Raw genomic sequence first — 15,852 nt, 5'->3', positions numbered from 1 at the left:
CCCTATATCCATCAGTTTTCTTTCTTAAATTCCACATGTGAGTGAAATCATATAGTATTTGTCTTTCTCTGACTTATTTCACTTAGCATAATACACTCTAGTTCCATCCACATCGTTGTAAATGGCAAGATTTCATTCCTTTTGATGGTTGAGTAATATTATATTATATATTATATATGTATGGAACATTGGAATATATTACATCTTTATCCATTCATCAGTCAATGGACATCTGGGCTCTTTCCATATTTTGGCTATTGTGGACATTGCTGCTATAAACATTAGGGTGCTTGTACCCCTTCAAATCACTATTTTTGGATCCTTTGGATAAATACCTAGTAGGACAATTGCTGGGTCTTAGTGTAGTTCTGTTTTTAACTTTTTGAAGAACCACCATACTGTTTTCCAGAGTGGTGTACCGGCTTGCATTCCCATTAACAGTTTAAGAGGCTCTCCTTTCTCCACACCTTGCCAAAACCTTGTTTCCTGAGCTGTTAATTTTAGCCATTCTGACTGGTGTGAGGTGGTATCTCATTGAGGTTTTAATTTGTATTTCCCTGATGATGAGTGATGTGGAGCATTTTTTCCTGAGTCTGTTGGCCATTTGTATATCTTCTTTGGAGATAGGAGATTATTTGTTTTTTGGGTGTTGAGTTTGATAAGTTCTTTATATATTTTGGATATGAGCCCTTTATCTGATATGCCATTTGCAAATATCTTCTCCCATTCCATAGTTTGCCTTTTAGTTTTGTTGACTGTTTCCTCTGCTGTGCAAAAGCTTTTTTATCTTGATGAAATCCCAATATTTTTTTGCTTTTGTTTCCTTTGCCTCTGGAGACATGTCTAGTAAGAAGATGCTACAGCCTAGGTCAAAGAGGTTGCTGCCTATATTCTTAGGATTTTGATGGATTCCTATCTAACATTTAGGTCTTTCATCCATTTTCAGTTTATTTTTGTGTATGGTGTAAGAAATTGGTCCAGTTTCATTCTTCTGCATGTGGCTGTCCTATTTTCCCAACACCATTTGTTGAAGAGACTGTCTTTTTTCCACTGGCTGTTCTTTCCCATTTTGTCAATAAGATTAGTTGACCATAGAGTTGAGGGTCCATTTCTGGGTTCTCTATTCTGTTCCACTGATCTATGTGTCTGCTTTGTGCAAGTACCATACTGTGTGTATTGCAGCTTTGTAATACAGCTTGAAGTCTGGAATTGTGATGCCTCCAGCTTTGGTTTTCTTTTTCAACATTACTTTGGCTGTTCAGGGTCTTTTCTGGTTCCATACAAATTTCAGAATTGTTTGTTCCAGCTCTGTGAAAAATGCTGATATTATTTTGATAGGGATTGCACTGAATGTGTAGATTGCTTTGGGTAGCATAGACATTTTAACAATATTTGTTCTTCCAATCCATGACCATGGAATGTTTTTCCATTTCTTTGTGTCTTCCTCAATTTCTTTCATAAATGTTCTATAGTTTTCAGAATACAGATCTTTTACCTCTTTGGTTAGACTTATTCCTAGATATCTTATGGCTTTTGGTGCAATTGTAAATGGAATCAATTTCTTGATTCCTCTTTCTGCTGCTTCATCATTGGTATATAGAAATGCAACAGATTTCTGTGTTTGATTTTATATTTTGCAACTTTGCTGAATTCCTGTATCAGTTCTAGCAATTTTTTGGTGGGTTCTTTCAGATTTTCTACATAGAATATCATATTGTCTGCAAAGAGTGAATTTGACTTCTTTGCTGATTTGGATGCCTTTTATTTCTTTTTGTTGTCTGATTGCTGAGACTAGGACTTCCAGCACTACTATGTTGAACATCAGTGGTGAGAGTGGACATCCCTGCCATGTTCCTGACCTTAGGAGTAAAGCTCTCGGTTTTTCCATTTTCTGTCTAGTCTCATCTCTGGCAGCTTTTTCACCCTCGATACAGTAATACTAACTGCTTTAGTAAAACCTAACTGCTTGGAGTTGTTTCCCATGCAAACCATTCTGCTTCCACTTTGCTGTTGTCTATCCCAATTCCTGCACTATCCTTTCCATTCTTATTGGCTTATCTTGCACTGAGTCATCCTCTAAAAACCTGTATAGGTTTTACCTCTCTGAGGACTCCCAGCTCCACCCAAAGTGGGATTAGTGCCTCTCTTCAATACTCACGAGTGCCCTGATTGCATCACTATCATAGACTTTACAAGCGAATTGGAATTTTCTTTTGATGGCCTCCTGTGGCCTCAGTACAGGATTCTTAAATTCAAATGATGAATTCTGTTCAATCTTCTCTAGTATTCATTGTCCTCTGCCCAAAGTTCTTTGTAAACATTTGTCTCATCTCTCCCCTCTCTTCCCTTTTCTCAGGGATAATGATCATCTTTTCAAGAAATAATAACTGGATCATGATTTATTTCTTGGTGTTTTGGAAAGTAAATATTTACTTGGCTAGCCTGAGTGCCTGTTGATTCTGACTGCCAGTAGCAAGGAGTTAAAAATGGAACTACGTAAACTAGCTAGAGAAAGAATCTCTGTTCTTTGGGTTTTCTGATAGTTCAATTGCCATGGAAACAGCCTTCCTCCTGTGTTAGTTCATTAGGGTTTTTTTTCCCCTTAGATAATTTGGAGGACAGCCATGTTCCACAGTAGACTACTTCATGGGAAAGACCATACTTGACATCCCCTTCCTTATGCTAAACTCTGTACCAAACAGATATGCAGCATTCCTTCAACATAATGCGCTCCATTTTAAGGTTGAATTATTACATCAAGTAATTCATTTGACTTGAACAGAAATACTTCCTGTTGGAGTGTGTATATGAAGTAAGAACAGGAATACATTTCTAAATCAAAAGCATTCTAATAGATCTTATTAATCTATTAAGTTATAATCTTAGTTTATATTTATATCAGATACAAGTACCACACCTTAAAGGGGGAGAATCAGCTTTCCATGATATTGTCCAAGGAAGTAAATTCTCTGTCCCTTGGGAATCTATAAGATGAAATACAGATAAGGTAAATCTTTTTGTAGATGACTGAAGTTATGTTTTCAGCTAATTTGGGGGGACTTTTCCTCCTGAAATAGGAAGAGTCACAGGACTGTGTTAAAAGTTCTCACCTCATTTCGATCAGGGCAGAGTGGTCAAAGTGGATTCATTTAAATAGCAAGCTTTATTTCTATGGACAAAGCTCTAGAATATTATGGTTTCCTACCAAAAGAATTAGAAAAATTTATCCCTCTGATTTTGTGAGACAGGGATCAGTAATAACTTGATTACAGCTGATTTAAAACATGACTATCTGACTTTGAAGTTCAGCCTGCCATGGACAAACCTGCAGATTTGGTAGAGTAGGACTCCCCTTTCATAATTTCCATAGGTTGAATAATTAGGGCCTAGTTATTTCTTTTTTAAATTTAATTAAGTTAAATTTAATTTATTTGTCAGAGAGACAGAGAGAGCATGCAGAGGGAGAAGCAGACTCCCCAACGCAGAAGCAAGGAGCCCAATGCGGGACTTGATCCCAGGACCCTTGGATCATAACCTGAGTTGAAGGCAGACACTTAACTGACTGAGCCACCCAGGTATTCTTAGTCGTTTCTTTCTTTATTAAAAATTATTCTTAGGAAATGATCTGAAACTCTTTCAACAAACTGAAGCCCAAATGATTGCTAGAGCATTTTCACTTGAAAAAAAAAATCAACATTTTTAGTTTAAACTGAAGTAAAATTTGGGTAGGAGAGAAGCAGCTACACTCTCCCTTAGCTATAGGTGATAATCATGCTTCTAAATTTGTGATATTTAGAAATACAAATAGAAGTTATATTTTAACTTATTATTTTAAAAAAATTATTCTTCTGAATTCACATCATTTCAAAAGAAGTTTGGATTCTCATAGAAATGTGGTAGCCTTTCTGGTCAATAATCCTTCTCTAAGCAACAGGTGGATTATTAAGAAAAAGGAGCTTATATGGGGTGCCTGGGTGGCTCAGTCGGTTGAGCATCTGCCTTTGGCTCATCCTGGGATTGAGCCCTGCATCGGGCTCTCTGCTCAGTAGGAGCCTGCTTCTCCCTCTCCCTCCCACTTTCCCCTGCTTGTACTCTCTCTCTCTCTCTGTCAAATAAATAAATAAAGTCTTTAAAAAAACAGAAAAGAAAAAGGAGCTTATGAAGTTGATTAGAATAACTTCGACCACCTATTTTTGGCAAATGAACCTATGGAGCCATCTTATAATTAGTAGTTTATAAAGAATATTCAGAGCTGAAATTCAAACAGCCCATCTATCAAAGACTAAATTTATCAATTGCTAAATCAATTAACAGCAATTGCTAAAACATTAATTTTTTCCAGCTTTGAGACATAGTTGAATATTACATAGAGAACATTTACTTTTCAAAACATGTGTGATTCATTCAGCATTCAAAAAAAAACATTGGTTTTATACTTATTATGGTCACAATACTCTGCTAAATGTTAGGAAACAAACATGAATAAGACTTACAGAGTTCATAGTCCAAAAGAGGAAACAGAGAAGAAAATAATTGCAATAAAAGCAGTGTTAGAGACTTGCCCAGAAGACTAAAGGCCAGGGTTTATTTCATGCAAAAGAATCAGTCCAAGAGGAGATACTGCTTTGTAAGGTATCTTATCTACAGAAAATAGTCAATAAATATTTACAGATGCTTATGATATTGAAACTAAGCACTAACTGAAATCTGTTATTCTTTCTTACATTTCCAGGCTTAAAATTTGCTTTGGGGGATATGAAATATATGTAAAAGTGCTTTATGATTTATAAAATATGATGCAAATATATGGCATGATCAATATTTACAAACATTATCTATTACATTTTTTAATGCAACAGTGCTAGACTAATTTCAGAGACTTGCCCAGAGTGATCATTTTTTCTGCAGATGCACAACAGGGACCAAAATTAATAGACATAATCAGGCAAGAGAAGGTATTTATAAAATGTAGTGATACTATATGCTGGCTAATTGATAATAATAATTTAAAAAATTTAAAAAAATGTAGTGATCCAAAGGGACACCTGCACCCCAATGTTCATAGCAGGAATGTCCACAACCAAACTGTGGAAAGAGCCAAGATGTCCATCGACAGATGAGTGGATAAAGAAGATGTGGTATTTATATACAATGGAATATTACTCAGCCACCAGAAAGGATGAATACTTACCATTTACATTGACTGGAGGGTATTATGCTGAGCGGCATAAGTCAATCAGAGAAAGACAGTTACATGTTTTGCTCATATGTGGAATATAAGAAACAGCACAGAGGATCATAGGGGAAAGGAGGGAAAACTGGGAAGAAATCAGAGAGGGAGACAAACCATGAGAGACTATTAACTCTGGAAAACAAACTGAGGGCTGCTGGAGGGGAGGTGGGTGGGAGGATGGGGTAATTGGGTGATGGGCATGTGATGTGATTAGCACTGGGTGTTATACACAACATTAAGGAGGGCATGTAATGTGATGAGCCCTGGGTGTTATACACAACTGATAAATTATTCAATGCTACATCTGAAAATAATGATGTACTATATATTGGCTAATTAAATTTAAATTTAAAAAGAGAAGGTATTTATATAATAAATATAAAAACATTTATGGGAATCCCCTGGCTTTTGAACTGTTTTGTTTTTTTTTTTTCCGACATAGGCAGTGTGCTTGTTTTTCTTCAGCAAGGAGACTACTTCAACTCATCAATACCCAGCTTTTAATTAGCTAGTCATTTAAATAGAAATTTTGATTCTCGGGATGCCTGGGTGACTGAGTCGGTTAAGTGTCTGCCTTTGGCTCAGGTCATGATCCCAGGGTCCTGGGATCGAGTCCCATGTCTGGATCCCTGTTCAGCGGGGAGTCTGCTTCTCCCTCTGCCTGCCGTTCTCTCTCTCTCTCTCTCTGACAAATAAATAAATAAAATCTTAAAAAATTTTTTGATTCTCAAATAATATAATCTTATTTATCATCATAGAACTTATATTTTTGAATGAGTGTTGTTCGAGATAGTCATTTTTAGAAATTATACCCTTATTCCACTGTTCAAAATGATTCACCAGGTCATGTTTCAGACTGTCTTTTAGACATCTTGAAATGTTTTATTTAAAAACAATATGCAGTATATTCTAGTGCCATGGAGATGTAAATTCCTTATGGAATATTTGAAACTTTGATAAGCAAAATGAGAAAAGTTGAATCATCTATCTTCCCATCTCCTAGAAATAGTAACCTTGAACATTTTAGTTTATATTCTTCTACTTTTTAAGAGAAAGATAATTCTTTTTTATAAATGGGATCATACTGTGATATTGTTTTGAATTATTTACCCATATCTGCAATTTATTATATAGATATAATGTATTTTATCTAATCCATTTTCTATTGTTGGACACATTGTTTCTCTTTTTTTTTTGTTAGAGCACTAGGCTGAACATGCTTATAGGGAATCTTCATTCCCACCAAAATTATTTCCCTAAACCAACTTTACTAAAAGTAAAATTGGCTAAACAAAGAGGATACATATAAATTGCCCTTCAGCAGTGTATGCCTGATTACCTAATCCCTTGCTAAATTTAAATATTATTTTTAAAGTTTTTAATAGTTTAGGAAGTAAAAAAAATGCTATTTCATTTTCAAGAGCTCTTTATTTTTATTATTAATGGGGTTAACCTTATATTTACTGGTCATTTTATTTCTTTCAATTGCCTATTAGCATCTTTACACATGTTTCTATTGATGAATTTTTTTCTTTATTTATTGGAAGATTTTATATGTTAAGGCTAGTATACAAAGTATACATAGTATATAAGGAATACATAGTATACAAAGTATACATGTGTTGCAGTTACCTTAACTAATATTATTTGTCTTTTTGTAATATTTATGCTATATTTTAGCATAAAATTTTAATTTTTAAATAATTATTTTAATCTTGGCATTTTCATTATTTTAAAATACTTATTTGGATCTTTAGACAGGAAGATTTCATATGGAGGAAAAAAGCAAAAACTATTTGATACTAATATTGAGAATAAGATCAATATTATAGTTGGGCAGTGCTATTTGGAATTTTTTTAAATTAGGTGATAAGTATTGAGATAGCTGCTTGTAGAGCTAATCAAATGTTTTTAAATTTATTAATTTTATTTTATCGATATATTACAACATATATTAAACCTATATGATTAAGACTCATAAACCTTATTAGTATTTAAAATAAACTATTATGGTTACTTTTGCTAAAAATCCTAGACATATGCTTCTGTTTTAGATTCATCTGAGATCCTTATCATGTGATCTTACTGTTTGGGTTCCAGACTGGGGCCTCTTCTGGGTTCTCTTGGCAGTGTTGTGTTCAGGCTGCTCATTACTAAAGTTTCATTGAGCTTGCTTTTCTTTCTCAGTCCCATTTGTATTATTTGGGGTTAGTTGCGGATAGTGAGGCTTCTTGTTCTTTCTCTGTCATAGCCCAGCTTATTAAACAGCATTAAGCTTTTTGCTTTCATGGTCCTAGGCAGAGACCCATTGTCCTTCTGCCTTTGCAGGTATGCACTCTAAGTCTATTGCCTGTAAGTCACAAAATTCATATTTATATATTCAGTCTCTAGATACAGATCTTTGTAGTTGCAGAATACCCTGTTGATAATTTTCTCTGAGAACCTAATCTAATTTTAGGTTAATCTAATCTAATTTCTCCCTTTTCCAAGAGTAGTGCCAACTGAAACCATCCTGACTTTATCATTTATGTACTTTAAACTTCATCATGCACTTCTTGTTGAGTTCAGCTGCCTCATCTCTCCCTTATATAATGTAGCCACAAGAAATAAGTAATGTTATTTTTGCTTTGAGAATATGTTAGGGTGTTTGCCTTAAGACCATTAGCTAGCTAGTTACTTCTATATCTAGTTATATAGCAGCCTTCTTAACCATTTAAATGAATAGAATAAAAAAGCAGGCTCCTTTTGTAAAGTGAGCTGAGTGATGTAATAACTGACAATAAATATAAAAGGAATAAGGTAGGTTGGAATAATGTGGAAAGCTTCACAAAGGGGAACAATTTTGAGATACACTTTGGAATATGTTGTATTCTTCGTACAGTACATAATTCTTCCTTCCTCCCTTCCCTTCGCCATGAATCCTGCTCTTCTCTATGACAGGATTATACTTACATGTCCCATTGACATATCCCTTTGTCATGTTAATTTCTTTCACTCTGAAATGTAGGCAGAAGTGGTTGATTTAGTGCTAGTTCTGAACTAGGCCTGAAGAGAACTCATGTGTTTCTTTTTACTGTCTTGTGCTTCTGCCATAGCCATGAGAAGAACAGTCCACTGAAGGCTGAATGAGTCATCTAGGACAGACCTGAACACCTGGCAACTTGAAGCTAAACCTACCTGAGCCTACAGAAATCAGCCAAACCTCAACTGACCTACAGACTTGTGAGTAAGAAAAATAAGTGTTGTTATAAGCCACTGAATTAGGGCATTATTTGGGACTTGATATTTTTGCAGCAACACCTGACTAATGCATACATATTGTAGGAAATGGTTAGGTCATGATCTAGTAGCATCTTCCTTTCTGTTTCTACTATCTGCCTCAGTTCAAGCTTCTATCCTGCCTCCCTGGATTGTTTTAAAAGCTTCCTATTTTTTCCCACCTGCATTAGTTAGGGTAGCCCAATAGCTATAAGCGGTTGATCCAAAATTTACAGTGTTTCAAACACAATACAGGTTAAATTAAAAAAAAAAAACACACAATACAGGTTTACTTCTTGCTCACGTTTCTGCACTATTATCAATAGGTAGTTGAGGATCCTCCTTCCACATAGCCATTCAGGGACCCAGACTGATGGAGGCTTTTCTGCCTTTTTTTTTTTTACATGTATCTTATAAGATACATGCAAGAAAGCCTAGAAAATGTAGCTTTAGCTGTGGGGACAAGAAAAAAAATTGATAACATTGATTTTTTTAAATTTTATTTTATTATGTTAGTCACCATACATTACATCATTAGTTTTTTTTACACATTTTTATTATGTTATGTTAATCACCATACATTACATCATTAGTTTTTTTAATTTTTATTGTTATGTTAATCACCATATATTACATCATTAGTTTTTGATGTAGTGTTCCATGATTCATTGTTTGTGCATAACACCCAGTGCTCCATGCAGAACGTGCCCTCTTTAATACCCATCACCGGGCTAACCCATCTCTTCACCCACCTCCCCTCTAAAACCCTCAGTTTGTTTTTCAGGGTCCATAGTCTCTCATGGTTCGTCTCCCCCTCTGATTTAACCCCCTTCATTTTTCCCTTCCTACTATCTTCTTTTTTTTTTTTTAACATATAATGTAGTTTCAGAGGTACGGGTCTGTGATTCATCAGTCTTACACAATTCACAGTATTCACCATAGCACATATCCTCCCCAATGTCCATCACCCAGCCACCCCATCCCTCCCTCCCCCCACCACTCCAGCAACCCTCAGTTTGTTTCCTGAGATTAAGAGTCTCTTATGGTTTGTCTCCCTCTCTGGTTTCATCTTGTTTCATTTTCTTCCTCCCTTCCCCTATGCTCCTCTGTCTTATTTCTTTAATTCCTCATATCAGTGAGATCATATGATACTTGTCTTTCTCTGATTTACTTATTTCGCTTAGCATAATACCCTTGTTCCATCTGCATCGTTGCAAATGGCAAGATTTCATTTTTTGATGGCTGCATAATATTCCATTGTATATATATACCACATCTTCTTTATCCATTCATCTGTCAATGGACATCTTGGCTCTTTCCATAGTTTGGCTATTGTGGACTTTGCTGCTATAAACATTCGGGTGCATGTACCCCTTTGGATCACTACATTTGTAACTTTGGGGTAGATACCAGTAGTGCAATTGCTGGGTCATAGGGTAGCTCTATTTTCAACTTTTTGGGGAACCTCCATACTATTTTCCAGAGTGGCTGCACCAGCTTGCATTCCCACCAACAGTGTAGGAGGGTTCCCCTTTCTCTGCATCCTCGCCAACATCTGTCATTTCCTGACTTGGATAACATTGATTATGATGAGTAATTTATAATCTCTGCTATCCCATCACTTATTTAACAAGCTTTAATCTAGAGTTATTAGTCCTAAAAATTCAATGTGATATTAACTATATGCCTAAAATCTATGTTCCTGATTGCTTACAGTTTCAACATCAAATTTAGCATATGATGTCCATGTAGACAGCTTCTGTTTTCATCCAGGAATAACACTGAAGAACAGGTGAAACCATCAATTCTTTGATTTCTTCAGTACATAATTCTATCTTATCAAACCTTAACAAGCAATGTAGAAGTTACCTATGATTTCATGGGAGTGGTAGAGGTCATTCACTGTATGGCAAACAACTCAATAAATCCTCATCAGAATTTTCATTCTATTCTAGTCTTTTTCTTCAGCTATGTGACCATTTACGGTCACATTTTTTTTACCATTTTACCATTTTTTTACCTTTTTTTTTTACCCCTCTAGCATGAAGTACCTAAATCTTCCTAGTTCCTCTCTTCTGTGCCTGTAACTCTCTCTACCCATTCCCTTTCTTATATATCTTATAATAAACCAAATATACCAAACATGCATGGTCACACTCATCACCTCATTCAAGAAAATAATAAAGACCCTGCAATTGCTGGTTACACCACCCTCAGAAAGCAGTGAGGGATCATAAATTACATTTTCCCCTAATACAAGAAAGACCTCTGTGGCTGGCTCATTTCCACTTTAAAAAATTTTATTTCTAGCTTTTCCCTTCTTGCCTCCTATATTCCAATCATGCTGAACTCCTCACCATACCTTGAACACATTTTGGTTTCTTCCTATTTCTGAGCCTTTGTGAAGAGTACATCCTCTGCCCAGAAGCCTTCTTCTGCTCTGCATATCAAGATCCCATAAATGCCTTAAGGGCTAGTTCAAGTATCTCTTTCACTGTGGAGTCTTACCTACCTTTATTCTACTGCCCCAACTTCACAGAATTCATTGTTCTTCTGTGCTCTCGTAGAATTCTATACACACTTCTACTATAGTATTTATTACATTGTTTAATATCCTAGTCAGTAATCTAGTTTACCAGAATAGGGACCTTGTCATCTTTGAATTCTTATTGTAGTACCTAACATGTAGCTTGAAACACAGTTTCTCAGTAAATGTTTGTTGATGCAAGAAAAACTTCTCTGAGAGCTGGAAACCTGGTCAAGAGACAGGAGGCTCTCAGTTCATGACCAGGGCTTTAATAATTAGTCTGGAACACAGATCAGTCCCATGAGGGAAGCTTTCAGGGTAACTTTAATTCTTTACCCCAAAGTGCTATTATTGAAGGGGAAAAAATTGGAGCATTTTAATATGTTAGTTTCTTAAATTGCACTTTCTGTGAAGAGAAAGCTCAAAGAGAGAGGAGATTGAATGAAAGGAAAATACCAAGCCAGAAGCTAAGGACAGTCCAGAAATGTTACAAGAATTAAAATGTGTAACTTTCTCCCTCACTTCTGGGTTTACATGCATTTAATATAGCTTGACCTATTGAACTTATATCTTGGGTTTGTCTGTAGAGGCTCTCTCTTTCAGGCCAAATTATCTGTCTAATGTAGCAGATAGAAAAATAATCATATATCCCTACCAGTTCAATGAATGTTTTTGAATTAATAAAATAATCCAGGACCTATATTTTCTAGCATTAGACAGTAACAAACAGCACCATGAATCTTTGCACAGAACACTTTGAATGTGTTGTCAGTGTCAGGTTTCCTTCTTATCATTTTGGCTTTGATATTGAAGCTGACCAGAAATAGGTGAGTAAAATAATATCCTCATAAAACTCTACAGAGCAATTGCTATACATCCTCCAGAGAATTAGGCAATAGAGACATATACAAGATATAAGGAAACCCTCTTCTTACACTAACTGGAATGGTAGTTAGTCAAAATATTACTTAAGATAGCTCTACTGCTGTATACAAATAAATTTCCAAATCTCAATCGTTTAACCCAAAAGTGTATATTTTTCCTTATGTTGGGCAGTTCACCTCCAAATAATAATTGAGGGATAATGTTGTCCTGGCTTTCTTTCAGTGGTTTCTCCCATCCTGTAACTCTGGAAATTTCACATAGGACTCCCAAGATTAATATAGGTCTCCCAAGACAACCCAACATGGATTGTCTCCATCCCAAGCAGTGAGAAAAGGAGAAGTTCACAAGGAATCTTGTGTGGAGGCTTTTATGGGCCAAGTCTGGAAATGGTGCATATTGCTTCTGTGTCCATTCCTTTGGCAAAAAGGTTATCATCACAAGGCCATGCCTAACTCCAAGTAAAGGTAGAAATGTGGTCAAAGACTATCCTTTCAGGAATCACTGTTATAGTTTGTTACTAGAAATGTAGTCTATTATAAGGAAAAGGAAATGGGTATGGTAGACAATGCTATAATCCACTGATAAAAAAAGAATAAGAAAAACTTACCAATTCTCATTTCACAGATTACATATTTATAAATTTGCCTACTTACTAAAATTTGCATGTAACCCCAAAATCGAAATTTTCAGTGCTTTCACAGTCATTTGTGGACATGTACATAGCAGCAAAAAATTTGAGTCACCCAATTCTGCACATCACCAGCTGAGGCTAAATAAGGTGATGCTCTGCCTTCTTGTTTCAGCCCTCCTATTACAAACAAGTGTCCTTTTTACAGTCTGGTTAGTATCAAAGTTTTTTCATTTCACTGTTTCAAATGGCCCTGAAGTATAGTTCTGAAGTGCTCTTTAGTGTTCTAAGCATAAGAAGGATATGATGTACCTTGAGGAGAAAGTATATGTGTTAGGCAAACGTGGTTTAGGTATGAGTTATAGTGCTGTTGGCTGTGAGGTCAATGTTAATCAGTCAACAATATGTACTAAATAAGGTATCTTTAAACAGAAACTCAAATAAAACAAGATTGTGTATTGATTGGTTGACAAAAATGTTACCAGAGGCTCATAAAAACCTAACCCTATATTTCTCCTAGGAGCAGTGGTTCAGTATTTGCTAATTCAATCTTGAATTCATGTTCATGGGGACTTTATTTAACTTAAGTGCCATAAATAACAAGAATCAGCTGTGTGTGTGTGTGTGTGTGTGTGTGTGTGTGTGTGTGTGTGTGTGTAATTTTAACTTTCTTTCCCACTCATATTGTTTTTGGTTTACATATTGTGTCAGCCACAGCCTGTTACCTATCTCAAAAGGCATTCCCCTTGATGTCATGGTTTTGTATACTAACAAGATCCTGATTTTGTTCAGATACCAGGCAGAGTAACTTGATCTCAGTTAAAGTTAGCCCAGAACCAAGGATAGATTTTACTTAACACACAGGTCTAGCTGATAAACTATAAGTGGTCTATTTTGCACTGCCTTCCATTTTCTCCTACCTCCTATATGGTATTAGGAAGTGATACTTTGAGCTGTTCCAACCATCTTACAACCACGAGATGAGGTCCAAGAGAGCTCCCCAAATGTTAGCTTAATTAAGCTTCTATCAATGACAGCAATTGTCTATCTCCAGACTATTATCAATTTCTTTTCTTAACTACAGAAATGCTTATGGCCAAAGGTATTGCTACTTATTCACATAATATTTAATCCATTCAACAAATGCTTGCTAAATGTTTACCATATGCAAGCACTGTTAAAATAGTGGATATTCAGCAATGAACAAAACAGATAAATTCATGACCACATAGATAGGAAAAAGCAAAAAAAAAAAATGGATGAATCTATTTCATGTGCTTATTGGCCATTTCTATATCTTCTTTGCAAACATCTGTATTCAGAATAGTTGCCCATTTTAATTAGGTTTTTGTCTTTTTTTTTAATTATTGAGTAAGACTTGTTATATATTCCAAATAGAAATCCCTTACCAAATACATGATTTGCAAAGTTCTCTCATTCTGTGTGTTGCCTTTTCATTTTCTTGCAGGGCATTCTTTGAATAAAATGTTGAATAGAAATGGGGAGGGCTGGCATCCTTGTCTTGTTCTTCATCTTAAGGAGAAGCATTTAGTTTTCACCATTTAGTATGATATTAGTTATATGTTTTTATTTTTCTACATCCATAAGTGATATTAAGGTCAGTAGTTTATAAAAGTATGATATTTATAGTGATGTAAGGGTCAGTAGTTTTCTTATCTTATGATGTCTGATTAGATTTCATATCAAGGTAAGAGCAGCCTCAAAGAATGAGTTGGAAAATGTTCTTCCTCTTTTTAATTTTGGAAGAACTTGTGAAAAGTTTTTACTAATTTTTCTTTAAATGTTTGGTAGAATTCACCAATGATCTCATCTGGGCCTGGGCATTTCTCTATAGTAGATTTTTATATTATTAAATCAATCTCTTTACTTGTTCTAGATCTATTTAGAATTTTCCCTTTCTTCTGGAGTCAGTTTTGTACTTTATGTTTTTTAGGAATTTGTCCATTTCACCTAAGTCATCTGATTTGTTGACATGTAACTATTCACAGTAATTCCTGATAATCTTTTTATTTCTGAGGCATCAGTGGCAATGCCCTTCTTTGACATCTAATTTTATAATTTGAGTCTTGTCTTTTTTCCTTGGTCAGTTTTGCTAAAGGTTTTCAATTTTGTTTTGTTTACCTTTTCAAAGAACCAACTTTGGTTTTGTTGATTTTACTATCTCTTTATTCTGAATTTACTTATTTCCACTATAATTTTTTATTATTTCCTTCCTTATTTTTTAGAAAAGAGTATTAATATTTACTGGTAACATTTAAGTAGAAGTATATATTAAAATGAAGTTTTAAAATTATTTTTTAATTTTTTCTTTATTTTTAATTTTTATTATTGAAATACAGTTGATATACAATGTTACATTAGTTTCAGGCATACAACATAGTGATTCAATAATTTTGTACATTACTCAGTGCTCATCATAAGTCTAGTCACCATCTGTCACCATATAACATATTACAATATAATTGATTGACTATATTCCCTATGCTGTACTTTTCATTTTTGAGACTTATTTATTTTATAACTAGAAGTTTGTAATTCTTAACCCTTTAACCTATTTTGCCCATTACTCCATCCCTTTCCTTTTGCAAACCACCAGTTTGTTCTCTGTATTTATGAGTCTGTTTCTGTTTTCTTTGTTTCGGTTGCTATAAACATCCCTCTGAGAGCCGCTTTTGCTGTATCCTAAAGATTTGGGACCACTGTGTTTGCACTTTTTTTTTCTTTTGTCTCCATGTGTTTTTTAATATCCTCTTTGGTCTCTTTGTTGACTCTTTGGTTGTTTAGTAGCATGTTCTTTCACCTACATATGTTTGTGCTTTTTACAGTTTTTTTTTTCTTGTAATTGGTGTCTACTTTCACACTATTGCAGGGAAAAAAGAAGCTTGATATGATTTCAACCTTCTTACAATTATTGACACTTGTTTTGTGGCCTATCATCTGATCTATCCTGGAAAATGTTCCATGTTTACTTGAAAAGAATATGTATATGTGTATTCTTGGGGCACCTGGGTGGCTCAGTCAGTTAAACGTCTGCCTTCAGCTCAGGTCATGATCCCAGCGTCCTGGGATTGAGCCCCGCATCGGGCTCCCTGCTCCATGGGGAGTCTGCTTTTCTCTCTCCCTCTGCCCCTCTCTGCCCCCCTGCTCATGCTGTCTTTCTCTGTCTCCCCACCTGACCACATGCACACACTGTCTCTTTGAAGTAAAGAAAGAAAGAAGGAAGGAAGGAAGGAAGGAAGGAAGGAAGGAAGGAAGGAAGGAAAGAAAGAAAGAAAGAAAGAAAGAAAGAAAGAAAGAAAG

Source organism: Callorhinus ursinus, unplaced genomic scaffold, assembly GCF_003265705.2.
Source record: "Callorhinus ursinus isolate GAN/ISIS: 27379988/994484 unplaced genomic scaffold, GSC_fseal_2.0 scaffold3, whole genome shotgun sequence".
NCBI classification, from domain to species: domain Eukaryota; kingdom Metazoa; phylum Chordata; class Mammalia; order Carnivora; family Otariidae; genus Callorhinus; species Callorhinus ursinus.
Note: the sequence above shows the minus strand (reverse complement) of the source record.